General features: G+C 41.1%; 1 long non-coding RNA gene across 1 annotated transcript; it reads right to left on the bottom strand.

Moving 5' to 3' along the window:
* Positions 1–7,530: 7,530 nt before the first annotated feature.
* On the bottom strand, positions 7,531–9,091 carry LOC122198818. Its single transcript, XR_006193172.1, has 2 exons — positions 9,014–9,091; positions 7,531–7,935 (listed from the first exon to the last, which is right to left on the bottom strand). It is a non-coding gene; the product is annotated as an uncharacterized LOC122198818 (long non-coding RNA).
* Between the last annotated feature and the right edge of the window lie 5,611 nt (positions 9,092–14,702).

The raw sequence follows: 14,702 nt of genomic DNA, 5'->3' as shown, positions 1-14,702 counted from the left end.
GCATCCGACTTCAGCTCAGGTCATAATCTCACGGTTCACGAGTTCTAACCCATGTCGGGCTCTGTGCTGACAGCTCAGAGCCTGGAGCCTGCTTCAGAATCTGTGTCTCCCTCTCTATCTGTCTCCCCCCGCCCCCTCCCCTGCCACTTCAGGCTCTGTCTCTCAAAAATGAATAAAGTTTTTTTTTAATGAATAAAGTTTAAAAAAGCATTTAAAAGGTTGTTTCCCTGGACAAGCTGGGACTGGTCCTTTGTACCCCGAAAGGTAGCTGTTCTGTGTCCTTTGGATGCTCCACATGGCTTATGGAGACTTGAGCCTGTCACAGGCTTCATTTGAAAGCCTTATCATAGCCTTTAAAATCCAAGTAAACTACTTTCATAAAGTCCTGTGAAATAGGGATGCCATTTTTGTTTACTCTTTTCAAGAATTTAATAGCTAGAATGATTTTCCCTTCCAGAAAAGGTTGTGTTTACCTGTTTATTTTTTTCCCCACATTGTAGTATGAGGTCTTGAAATAATATCTGAAAAACATCTTTTCTGGAGCTGAGGGGTAAAAGTCACTATTCTATCATTTTGGGGACCACCTGATTCTCTTTTCAGAATACAGAATTAATTTTGGTCTCTTGGCCACTTTAAATAACCACATTTTCTTTTTTCTAAGGGTTTTTTAAAATGTTTATTTAATTTTGAGAGAGAGAGAGAGAGAGAGAGAGAGAATGAGAGGGGAAGAGGCAGAGAGGGGGGACAGAGTATCCAAAGCAGGCTCTGCACTGACAGCAGAGAGCCCAATGTGGGGCTCCAAGCTCACACAGTATGAAATCATGATCTGAGCCACAGTCAGATTCTTAACCAACTGAGCCACCCAGGTGCCCCCCCCCCCATTTTCTTTTTTTATGAGAATAAATGAGTATTTCCCACTTCGAGTTCCCTGCATTCACATTTTAACTTTGTTTGTCTTAATAGATTTGAGACCAAAAGAAATTTTGACTGTTCATTTAAAAAAAATTAAGGATTTAACATTAAAAAAAAAACCAAATAATTGAAAAATGGACACAAAAAAGTGCACCATAAAAAAAGATGCATGATAAATGGAGGTTTCTTCATATCAGATTTTCATTTATTCTACTACAAACTGGAAAGCAAATACTTAGACTTACCTAACTTAAGCCATTCAGCTAGTAACTCTTGAAAAGCTGTGCTACTTTTCTCACAATGTCTTCTCTGTAACCCACCTCCTGTTTTGGGGACATATAGCAACTCTTCTAAAAACATATGAACTGGGGCGCCTGGGTGGCTCAGAAGGCTAGATGTAGACTTCAGCTCAGGTCATGATCTCCCCGCTCTGGGGTTCGAGCCCCACGTTGGGCTCTGTGCTGACAGCTCAGAGCCTGGAGCCTGCTTCAGATTCTGTGTCTCCCTCTCTCTCTCTCTGCCCCTCCCCTGCTTGTGTTCTCTCTCTCCCCCTCTCTCAAAAATAAATAAATAAACATTTGAAAAACCATGAATAAATATGCTATAAGGAGTGATAATGCAACTTTGTCATTAAAATCTTTTTTAATGTTTATTTTTGAGACAGAGACAGAGACAGAGAGACAGAGCAAGAGCGGGGAAGGGACAGAGAGAGAGGAGACACAGAATCCAAAGCAGGCTCCAGGCTCTGAGCAGTCAGCACAGAGCCCAATGGGGCTTGAACCCACAAACCATGAGATCATGACCTGAACCAAAGTCAGATGCTTAACCAACAGCCATCCAGGCACCCTATCTACTTGATCATTTTAGACAAAGACATGCCAACCAATTTGCTAAACAGTTTCAGCTCATAAAATATCATATGAAACAAATCTGAATTGTACACTGTGCGTAGATGAACCCAGGGTTTAGTTTTGTTCATATGCTAAGGGACAATGAAGAGGTGGCCTCATCTACAACTCTGCAATCTGTTGTGCAAGTATGCAATTTTGCATGTTTGGAAACACTCACATGTTCAGCTTTTACTTGGCTCCAAAGGTGTTTTTCTGTTTTGCAATTGTATTTATTTTTAAAGACTTTATTTTTAAGTAATCTCTACACCCAGGGTGGGGCTCGGACTTACAATCCCGAGATCAAGAGTCGCATGCTCTACCAACTGAGCCAGCCAGGTGCCTCTATAAATTTATTTTTAAGTTTAATTTGACTTCAAGATAACCATGAGTTCCTAAAAGCTTGAAAACTCAGTGAAAGCCAGGGCACAGAAAGAACACATGTTCCAAAAATAACTTCCTCATCGCATTCCTCCACCAAAATGAGTGGGAAAAGGCACCGATGTGCCATTTTAACCCAGGGACAGGCCCAGCAGTCACTGGGAAAGCTCATCAATAGATGACAAGTCAGCAGTGTTGGCACTTACGTTTTAGGCAACGGTTAGCCATGGACACCAATGAACTCTGCAAATGGCTGCAGAGCATGAAATTCAAACATGCACTTACGAAGCAGATAGGGCTGGGCACAGCTGTCCCGCATCTCTCTAGCCTCAGGCATCAGTATGGCTGGTAGTCACCATGACTTCAAAGAGTAAGAGAAGAAATGTAGATTGGTCAAATCACATACACTGGGCTATGGAGCAAGACAGTATGTGTCGTGTGGAAGGCCACAGTTCCGGAGCCTGGCTGAATCGGAACCCCCGCTTGGCTACCAGACTGGGCAAGTTACAGAAGGTTTTTGTGTGTCAGTTTTCTCATCTGTAGAACAGGAACAGTAGCAGTGCCCATCTCACTGAGTGGCTATGAGGATTAAATGTGTTATTTCAAGCCTCTGCACAGACCACGGTGCCAGGAACATAATAAGCATCGAGTGAAGTCAACTACCATCATTCACGTAAAGGAAACTGGAGTGTCAAAGCAAATACACACCAAGTCTGATTTTTAAACTCTCGATAATTAAGGCCTTCAAAATGCCATTTACACCCATCACAAATTTTCTTTCTCTTGAAAAAAACATTCAATTGAAAAAAAAAAAAAAAAACCACAAACTCAAGGGCGCCTGGGTAGCTCAGTCGGTTAAGCTCTCCATTTCGGTTCAGGTCACGATCTCATTGTTCATGAGTTTGAGCCCTACGTCGGGCTCTGAAATGAAAGTGTGGAGCCTGCTTGGGATTCTCTCTCTCTCCCTCTCTCTCTGCTCCTCCCCTACTCATGCTCTCTATAAATTAAAAATAAATTAATTAAAATAAATAAAATTAATTAATTAAAATAAATAAATTTTTTAAGAACTCACTTAGCTTTTCGTGATTCTCCACCATAAACTTCCCATGGTTGTTACTCTGAAATAAAACAGAATGTGTGTCAGACTAGTAGATGCTGTCTGCGTGTCTCCTATCACCTTGTTACCATCAGCCTGATCATCTCAGTCCATTCTAATGTGCACAGCAGGCCAGAGGCCTGGGGAATTACCATCCTTCAGAAGAAGCCCTTAACCAGTGGGAACGGGTGTATAAATACCCCGGGTTCCTCACCCCCTGGGTGGGATAGCTCTGAGGCATGTGCCCTATGCTGGCTCCCAGGGTTCCCCAGCAGGACTGAGCTCCAGTTGCCCGTGGGGGTAGCTTGCTGACAACACAGCTTCAGTGACCTCTTACCTTCCCTGTGTCACTTCCCCACCTTCCTACTATACTGTTTTGTCTGGCACAAATGATCTGTGTTGGCTATCCCAAATAAACCACTTGAGCCCAAGTCTTATCTGATTCTGGGGGAAACTCCAACTAAGATAGCCAGCAATACAAACACACAATCCACAAAAATGTGTTTTAAAACATATTTGTCCTGAAATAAAAAAAAATTACTGGGGCACCTGGGTGGCTCAGTCAGCTGAGCACCAGACTCTTGATTTTGGCTCAGGTCATAATCTCATGGTTCATTAGATCAAGTCCCACGTTGGGCTCTGCGCTGAGTGTGGAGCCTGCTTAAGATTTTCTCTCTCTCCCTCCCTCTCCCTCTCTCTCTCTCTCTCTCTCTCCCCCTCTTCCCCTTTCCCCCGCATGCATGCACTCAATTTCTCTCTTTTTCTCAAAAAACAATATATATATTAACACACACCAAGCAAATTTCTCAAGAAATTCCAACTTATTCGTAGAATTTGTTTTGAGCCTTAGATATTTAATGGTTTCTGAAGAACTTTTTATTTCTTTTAAAAACCTTTGGCTCACAAATGCTATCACACAGTGAACATTTCTTTTCTTTATTTCAATCTCATTTGAGACTGAGAGAACAGCTTTGACCTTGTTTAGAGTCACTTGAACTCTGTGGGCTCCAAGCTAACTTTTTCTCTCACACCCCAAGCTCCATTTACTGCCAACAAAACATGACTTTCTGGTTCAAATAAAAATACCTTTGAAAAGCCTTATAAAAAGGTTCATAAGATGTGTTGGTGTTTCAAATGGATCTGAGGTGTATAAATGAATCAGGAACACACATTAAGTTTCCTTTGAAATATAGTTTCCAAAAGAAAGGAGTCCTTGGGAGAAAATATTTATGAGGATTTACTGCTTTGTTTTGTTTGTTTGCTTGTTGTTTTACTTAAAACAGTTAAAGGAGTGCCGAAAATTTCTCTTCAGTAAAATTACCCTTGAATTATCTTTAAATTTCTTTTTTTAATGCTTATTTTTGAAAGAGAGACACAGTGTGAGCAGGGGATGGGCAGAGAGACAGAGAGAGGGAGACACAGAATCGGAAGCAGGCTCCAGGCTCTGAGCCGTCAGCACAGAGCCCAATGCAGGGCTCGAACCCACGGACCGTGAGATCATGACCTGAGCTGAAGTCAGACTCTCAACTGACTGAACCACCCAGGCGCCCCTGCTTTGAATTATCTTTAAATTGCTGTTTAGAGACAACCATTTCTCTGGAGAATAAATATTTAAAGTTCTTGCTACTTACAGAACCAAATTCTTGAGTTTCTGTCAATCCAAAAAAATTGTTTTAATGTTCTTAAATCAAATGTCTTTAAGGATTATGCATTTAACACAAACAGATTTCAGCATATGTTTACATTTATGCCAAATTTATAAGGTCACTGGTATTACAGTTCATAAAAAAATCATTTGAAAGAAAGATTGAACTTTCTTTACATTTAAAATTCATTTGCTTGTTTTCCATTGAAGTTAATGATTTTGGTAAATCATTATCATATTCAAGGGTCTCTATATTTTAAACACTTCATATTAATTAAATATGCACCAAAGAGAGATTTTTTAAAAATTTGTTTTTAATGTTTATTTATTTTTGAGAGAGAGACAGAGTGTGAGCAGGGGAGGGGCAGAGAGAGAGGGAGACAGAGAATCTGACGCAGGCTCCAGGCTGTCAGCACAGAGCCCATTGTGGGGCTCGAACCCACGAACCGTGAGATCACGATGTGAGACGAAGTTGGACTTTTAACCGAGCCACCCAGGCACCCCACAGAGAGATTTTGTTAAAAATTCCTTTGCCTATGCACAACTAGGCTAATAAAAAAATTCTGTAGAGATTTAAAGAACTCGCTTTCATAACCTATGAGATACAGTAAACACATTTAGAACTGAGAAAAAATTCATTATAAATGATACTACATATGCCTGGTCCTCAAGTATTTTAAATTAATTTGCTTTGATAAAAATGTACAGCAGTAGGTTTCTGGGTAAAGTATTTATTAAGTGCATTGCCTTTTGGTTATTTGTAATATTTTGCCTCGTAATTTGAATAGCCTCTTATTTAAGAAGAAAAACACGTACAGTAATTTTTTTTCAGTACTAATCTTTTTTCTTTAAATAACATACTGTTATTCTTTCCCACAAACAAATCCTAGTCTTTAAATAGTTGTCCTTTCTCCTTTCTAGTTATATCTCAGTGGCAATCTCTCTATTCTCTTCCCCCTGCACGCGCGCGCGCGCGCGCGCACACACACACACACACACACACACGTGCACATGCTCCAGTATTTCTGTCTTTGCATCTATTTCTGTGTCTCTTTCTGGCTTCCTTTCTGATTCTTTCCCTCTACCCTACTCCCTGCCTTCCCCTATGTCTCCCTCTCTATGAAATCTACTCTTCAGAATTAAAACACAAATGAAATAATTCATTAATTTGCCAAGATTATGTTTATAAAACAGAGCAAGCAAGAAAGAAAATCAGTCACCTTTGTATCAAGAGAACAGCAATTGCTGCCATAGGAGAACGTGCAGGAGCTCTTGTTTATGTGATAATTTAAAATGTTAAATGTGAGTTTAAGTTCTGCATTATGCCTCTCAGAGGGGTGTTTACCTATTAAAGATAAACTTGTTTATCTGAGGTGAAATGCAAGATTAAAAAATTCAGATGTCTATGAAATACAAACACAATTTCATTTATTTATGATCACGAACATGCTGTAATCAAAGCAGAACTCATTATTCAGTGATCATTCGATTCATTGTGACATGTGTTTCCTCCAGCAAGAGAGGGAAAGGAGGTGAAACTTGCAGCATAGAATGACAGAACATTTAGGAAACAGAGTTTTATTTGTTCTTCTGTTGGGAGAGCTAATTACTCATCGATTTGAGACCTAATGTCTTGATGAACATATATTGATTGAGCCTGATTATTTCCTGCAATGTCAGAAACATTCACACATATTTGTGTTACTACCAAAGCTATGTAATTTATTGGTGGGCACTAATGGCTTTAATGAAGTCAGAAAGCTTCAAGTGCAGAAGTAATGAAAGGAAGATTGCAATCAGTGAATTGTCTAATTCTTCATTCCGGCTACAAATATTAGCCTATTTTGACTCATTAGCTGTGTTCCTGTTTATATCATGATTCATTTACATAAAAAGGTCTATTTAAATTACACCAGTATCTGGTGCCCTGTTCAAATTCAGAAAACCAAGGGAAAGTGGGGTCTGAGCCCCGAGACAGATTTAAATGTGTAGTTGGACTGGCGAGAAATACAACAAGCTAACTAGTGAAATCTGCAACAAATGGCGGCCTCAGCCTTGGCCGTGTTGGCCCTGTTGAATGTGCCACATTCTTCCAGTCTCATGGCCTTTGAACTGGCCATTTCCTCTGCCTGGGATGCTCCTTCACAGGTACATGCACAGTTCTCTGCTCAAATGTCTTGACAGACATTTGATATGACATTTGATATCAGACATCATGCCTTCCTGACACCCAATACCAAATATATAAAGTAGCATGCCCATCTTTTATTGTTGTTCTGAGCTTCATATCTTCACTGACCTGGTCCATATTTATATTTTCAATTATTATATGTCTTATCCACTAGCATTTACTTAGTTCTTTTTTGTTTACTGCTTTCCTAGAAGAGTGTCTGGTAGGCATTAAATATTTGTTGATTTGACTAGAAGGTAATTATGAAGTATTAACATCATTTATTTTGGCTAATATCTCAATATCACGCAGGTCACTATGAGAAATGAAAGATATGATTCTTTTTTTAAAGATGCTTATAATCTATTTGTTGGTAAAAGCCTGTCACACATTATATTAGTTATCCGTTTCTGTGTAACAAATTACCCCAGAACATTAGTAACTTCAAACAATGAACATTTATTATCACACACAGTTTCTGTGCATCAGGAATTGAGGAGTGCTTAGCTGGGTGTTTCTGGCTCAGAGTGTCTCATGGGGTTGCAGTCAAGATACTGGCCTGGGCTGTAGTCATCTGAAGGCTTGACTGGTGCCGGAGCATCACTTCCAGAAGAGCTTAGTCAGGTGGCTGTCAAGTTAGTGCTGATGTTGGCAGAAGGCTTCAGTTCCACCACGTGGACCTCTTTTAAGGCTGCTTGAGTGTCCTCATGACGTGCGGTTGACTACTTCTGGATGAGTGATCCAAAAAGAGAATAAAGTGGAAGCCACAATGTCTTTTATGACCCAGCCTTGGAGGTCAGAGTCTGTCATGTTTGAGATATTTTGATGGTTACACAGGCGAACCCTGTTCAGTGTGGAAGGAGCCAAACAAGAGTGTGAACACCAGGTGAGAATCGTCTTAGAGACAGGCTACCACACATGAAATAAATAATGGCATATAAATGCCCATGTGTAATTAAGTGCTACATGGTAAAAACATTCAAGGTTCAATTAATTTTGAGAATCTAGACTTATATAATTAGAAAGGCTAAGTTGGATGGCACATTTAACCCTCATTTGGGCAAGGGTGTTTAAACATTTATAAACAATATTTATTAAGGCCTTGTTTTCTGTGCTAGGACCACAGATTATGAATAAAGCCCAGACCCTGGGAAGGGAGTACTCATAGTCCATTGTGTGGAAGGTCATAATTTTGGACCAATAATCATTTTGAATGAATTTAAATACATTTTGCAGGGCAAGAATTATCATCCAAAACCAGTTTTTCTCTGGGCACTAAAAATAAAAATTACAGATACACAAAAGCACATATGTGGATGGAAAATAAAAGTCTTCATGTTCTCATTATAAGCAATTTCAATTTAATACAAGAAAGGTGGATTTTAGGAATCATCACCTAAGTAATCTAACATCAAAAACTCATCAATCGCAATTATAATACACCAGCAGAAGCCATGTGACTACCTTAATAGAAGTATTCAGTGAAAACTGGTCTATTCTCTCAAGCACCTCTATTTCCCTACTCCTCCCGAATTGGAATGTAACTTCCTACATTTTTAATTTTATCAGCTGACCAAAACGTTTTCCAGACCAATGACTCTGCCCTAGTATTTGTCACAACAATGATTGACCAAAAGGACATCTAATGTCTAAATCAAGTGACCATTGTTTCTTTTCACATTTGCCCATTACCTGGTTTATTATTCTTATCTCAGTCACTTTTCAGCCTGAGTCTATGGCCTATGTTAATGCTAGTCTTCAGCCTTCTCTAAGGAATTAGAAAAAAAAAACCAAAAACCTACCATCTCATAGTCATTTAGTCGATGTTCTTTAAGACAGAGATTAACCCAACGCACTGTTTTAAGTAACATAAAATTCAAGTAGAAACCAAACCCCAGTCTAGCAGAGAAATAGACACACACCTCTGGTGGAAGATAATAGATGATAGCCACAAAAAGCCTTGCAACTGTGTAGACACTCTGACTTATTAATTCCTCTTCCAGAAAAGAGTTGAAAGAAAAGTAAGGTACACAAAGATAAAATGATAAGGATGTTCATGACAGAGTGGTTTATAATTGTATTATTAAAAATCTGGAGGGGCACCTGATGGCTCAGTCAGTTAAGCGTCTGACTTTGGCTCAAGTCATGATCTTGAGGTTTGTGACTTTGAGCCCCATGTCGGGCTCTGTGCTGACTCTCAGAGCCTGGAGCCTGCTTCGGATTCTGCATCTCCCTCTCTCCCTGCACCTCCCCCACTCATGCTCATTCTCTCTCTCTCTCAAAATAATAAACATTTAAAAAAATTTTTAATTAGAAAAAAAAGAAAAGAAAATGTGAAAACAAATTAAACATCCATCAAGAGAGTATTTTGTTGTATGGATAAAAATACAATGCAATCCTTAAAAATCATGTTGTAGAACAATATCTCATGGCATGGGACTACATTCACAATATATGGTTAAGAGAAAAAGGCTATGGAAATAACTATGTGGTTGTTGCTCCTTGTGCATTTAAGAGTACATATTTATTTGGAAATAAGATTGTAAGAAATTTTTAAATGTCACCAGTGATTTATCTGTAGTTGGTGGAATTGCAGGTGATTTGGATTTTCTTATTGGAATTTTCTCTTACTCTTGTTCCTCTGCTATCTCCAGGACAACATGCCTGGGCTAGTGTGTTGCAAGACGACAGGTGGTGCATAAAGCAGAGCTGAGTTGCCCCTTTTCCCCATCTAAGACTGTCAGCTGGTCCTCGATAGGTAAGTGAGCCCACCTAGTATGAGCCACAGAAGAACCACACCTGAGGAGACCCACAGCTGCCCACAGACAGAGAAGTGAGATCACCTGAAAGTAGCCAAATTGGCTGAATTTTTCAGGCTCCCAAGCTAGGAGACGTGCTTTGTTGTTTGCCATTGGCATTTTGTGGTCACCTGCTACCCTGCATCACTGTCGCAATAGATAAAGGATAGAGCTAGAGCTTGTCAGCGTTTGGGGAACTGGAATCAAAAAGCAACAACCACCTGAGATTCAGTCCAAAGGTGCTTGAGTATAGAGCTTGTTAGAAAACATTTTTGAAAAAAAAAAAAAAAAAAAAAAAAAAAAAAAGAAAACATTTTTGAACAGGCTAGACCGGCAGAAAGTTCAACATCAATCTAAAAATAGAACTGCTGTTCTCACATGTGCGAGGCACTATGCTATGGTCTGGGTGGGTCACAAGTGGAAGGACATGTAGCCCCTACCTCCTGGAGCTCACAACCGCAATAGCGGGAATTTCCGGACCCAGATGCCGCTCTCAGAGAGTTAGCAGTAATTGTATTAGTACACTACAGCACCAAAGAGCTTCAATTTGCTGAAGTTGGTTAAAAATGCATTAGCTCTTCTCCAACATGATTCTGAAAGCACAGTAAAATCAAAAAGTCTGTTCAGCTGCCCGATGAACTTGAAGTAATGAGGTCTATAAGCTGACTTGAACAGAAGAAAATGATATTAAGCTTTCATGGAGGACAAATGAAAGTATCTACCTGTAACCTTGCTGACAGCCAGAGACCCTTTGCCATTTAAAACTCTGCTGCTGTGGTGCATTATTCCCAGGCAGCTGAGAGTTTAATAAGACTTCGCAGAGACACCTAACCTTCCGGTCCCCGGCTGCCTGCTGGCAACCCTAAGGCACTCACTGTGGAAGCTGACAATCCGAGCTAACATCAGGGCACGGATTTCCTCAGACACAGGGGCACAGGTTGGCATAGCAATGTCTGCCTGCTGCCCCTCCGTGCATGCAAATTGCACAATGGTCTGGTTCCAAGCCGGTCATGGTGCCCAGCACCCTTGGGTGTTTGATCTTGGAGACTGTGGTGGTCACCGCTCTTCATCATTGCACTAACCTGGCTCCCCTGCTGAATGAAGAGCTGCCATTTAGTGTGATATACAAGGCTTTCCTTGAGCAAAGCCCAACCTGCCTGGTCCAGCCTTAACTCCCAATATTCTTCGTATCACACCCTCCACCCCCTGCACTCTAGTTACTCGGCTTAGGTATTTGCTGTTCCTGCTTTTCCCACCTTTGTGCTTTGTTCAGACTGTGACTTTCATCGTCTCCAGCCAGCCCACTCTTCCACCTTCCAATTCTGGCTTTGCTTCACAGGTCTCTCCCCAACTAGACTGTAAAAATAGTAGTGATACTTACATAAAATGCAATGTGCCAGGAACTTTGCTAGGCACCTTGCCCATCTTAACTCATTTTATTCTGTTCAACAACTCTAGGAGATGAGTGTTATTACTATTATTATCATCACCATCATCCCAATTCTCAGATGAAGAAAGTGAGGCTAAAGCAAACTGCTCAAGGTCAGAATCAGCTCCACAGGTTTGGAGATCATGTGTGTCTTGTTCACTGTTGTATTACTAGCGCTTCGCATGAAACCTGGCCCATAGTATTGAGTGAAGGAACGAATAAAATGCCACCATGAAGCTGTGTCTGCAGTCAGAATTAATCTCCCTCTCCTCTCCTTTCACAGGTCTACTCCAGTACTTAACACGTAAGTACCTAACACATAACCTCGTAAGGTTGGACCCCCATTTCCAAATAATCTACACTTTCACACTTCTCTGTACATCCACACCCTAACCCTCCTTTGCTTGGAAGAAGTCAGGCTTTCATAGATCAGGTAGTTTCCAGCTCTGGTGTTGCCTGAGAGCAGCTGCTGCTGAGAGATGAAATTAGGAGTCCATGGGGGAGGTGGAAGAAAGACCGTCGGCGGTAGTTGGAGGCTGTGTGGCCAGTCCTCTACCCTGAAGAAGCACAAGGCTGCTCCCCTCTGCAGTGAAAGGGCTCCAAGAGCTTGCTGGCGCATTTAGAACTCCTATCCAAGAGGAGTGTCCCTTGCCAACCTCCCCTTCTGTGCCTCCCACACTTTGGCTTCATCACCGTAGCAGGGGAAGTTATGGAGGTCACGGAGGAACAGGGGGCGATGGATTGCAGCCAGGAGACTCAACAGGAAGTGGAGAGCATAAATGATGGTGATCCCATAGAGGACCTGGGGTCTGATCCAACTGTATTGGTAAAAGCACTGAGTCCCCTTGGGTCAAGATCTTATGGGGTTTAAAGATCAGGTGTCATTGTCATTGGCCCTCTCCGCAATTCAAGAGGAACCAAAGCAGGGCTTGAGTGGGGAGCCCTAGTTCTGGCTTAACTCCCTCCATGAATAGCTGTTGGCAGCTGAGGGCTAAAGCTGTCTGTAGACGTCAGACTCCGTAGGGTGGTTTCTCACTTCTGGCAGGGGGCACCTGAGACTGAAGGAATCGTATTAAAGGATTTTGTAATTATTGACTCTCAGCTATCTAGAAAGACAACTCCCTTCTGCTTTTAGACATTCCATCTTCAAATGCATTTTCTGCTTTGTGGACCACCTATATTTATTCACATTCTTCCATCACTAGATTGTAGGCTCCAGAAGAGAGGAGCATGACCATATTCATATTTCTCTTCTGCCTGCTCCTTTCCCTCTGCAAACTGCAAGAGGCTTGTTGTACAAAATTTTAAATCTATGTAATTTAATTGTATGTCATAATAAGCAAGTGTCATTGCCACAACAGACCAACTCTGGCCATATATTTTGGTGAGCTTTCTGGCTTTCAAAAGGTCTTTGGAGCCAGGGCCTAAATTCCAACTTGCTGGAGGAGGGCATGCTGAAATACAACCCGTGCTCCCTGTGAAAGGCATCCATACGTTTATTGGAAAGCATCTAAAATGCCACAGAATCTGCCACTACTCATCAATACTGAGACTCCCCCCACCCCTTTTCTTTTTTAACGGAATGAAGAAAACAAGGTGATTTAAAGCCATAGGTAAAATTCAACAGTGAGGGGCGCCTGGGTGGCTCAGTCGATTAAGGGTCCGACTTCAGCTCAGGTCATGATCTTGCCCTGAGTTCGTGAGTTCAAGCCCTGTGTTGGGCTCTGTGCTGACAGCTCAGAGCCTGGAGCCTGCTTCGGATTCTGTGTCTCCCTCACTCTCTGCCCCTCCCCTGCTCACGCTCTGTCTCTCTCTCCTTCAAAAATAAATAAACATTAAAAAAAGTTAAATTTAACAGTGAGATAGATGTCCCTTAAAAGACAGACATTGCTGTTAACACACGCATCAGAGAGAGGGTCACATGCCGCCAGTGATGGTTTCCAAAACTTAATTTTAAAAAAGAGAAAAAAAAATTCTGATATTGATGACGGTAGATGGAGAGATACAAGAGTAAGACAAGTGATCATTTCAAATGCATAATTACATTTTATCTCAGTAATAATTAATTGCAGTGTACTTAAGCACATACTCAGTTTCCTTCAGAAAGAATATATAGAAGATAAAGTTGATTTACAGAGCATTTTCACATAAAATATCTCATTTATTCCTCACAACAATGCTTTTGTTTAGATAGTTCCATCCTCATTTTACATAGGAGGAAGCTAGATGATCATTCCACCACCCATCTAGTAACCAGATCATTAAACAATATAGACAGTTATAAAGGGAATGGGATCTGAACAAACAGAAATGTACTCAAATTCTGGCCTTTCCATTTATTGGTCATGTGACTTAGGCAAGTTGGTAAAATCTGAACCCAAAACTAGATTTAGCAACTTAAAATCCTTTGATACAATACCAAAAGGGTAAGGAAGACTTGGAAGACTTGAGGAACAGAAAGAGGATGGAAATATATGCACACTTTTTTTTTTTCTTTTTTGGCCAAATGAGACATTTCACCATTATGGGCCTATCTACCTTTTGTAATTATTATAGAGTCTAAAAATACTTAAAAAAGAAGTGACCCACGCTTATGAACCCTTAGTGATATTTTGGTGGTGCTGGGATCCTATTAACTTATAATATCTCTATATATGCTGCCTCCGTGATAAAGCAACCTGAGGCTGGGCAGGGAATGGGCTAAGCCCCATCAGTTGAAGAGCCCATCTGGGCCTGATCCAAAAAAAAAAAGCTGGAAGGGTCACTGGGCAGGCGTTTGGCTAGCACGCTGGGTCCAACCCAGGAGACAGGGCTATTTTGATAGAAGCTCCACCCTAAGGAGAAAACAACCCATGGGTCAGATACAGCTGGAAAGCTGCCACCACACCCGACCTGTGAAACTGTTGCTGGAACCAAGAAATCAAGTGTATCAGTTAACTATTGCCACAAAAATGCTGTGTAACAAACAACCCCAAAACTCAGTAGCTAAAAACAATAATACTGTATTCTATTCTGGACCTGCAGATCACCTGGGGCAGCTCTGCTTCATTCTGCAAGTCTCTGGGTCTAGGTCTTCTCCCAGGACTTTCATCCTCCCTGAATTAGAGGGCTTGTCGCAGCATGTTCTTTTCAAGACAATGGCAGAGGTATAAGAGGTAAAGAAGAAACACCAAAAGCTTCTTAAGGCCTTGACTATGAATTGGCCCCATCACTTCAGCTCTATTTCATTGATCAAAGCAGGAGGCCAAGTGCAAAGTCACAAGGCCCGGTAGTAGTACACTCTGTCTGTGATAGATCCATGATAATTATACAATGCAGGGAGATACAAAGAACTTGGATCAGGAACTCAATCAATGACTGTCCCCCTGCTTGGCTACATTATTC

The sequence above is a fragment of the Panthera leo genome, chromosome C2 (genome assembly GCF_018350215.1).
Source record: "Panthera leo isolate Ple1 chromosome C2, P.leo_Ple1_pat1.1, whole genome shotgun sequence".
NCBI classification, from domain to species: domain Eukaryota; kingdom Metazoa; phylum Chordata; class Mammalia; order Carnivora; family Felidae; genus Panthera; species Panthera leo.
This window is presented reverse-complemented; position numbering and strand designations above follow the sequence as displayed.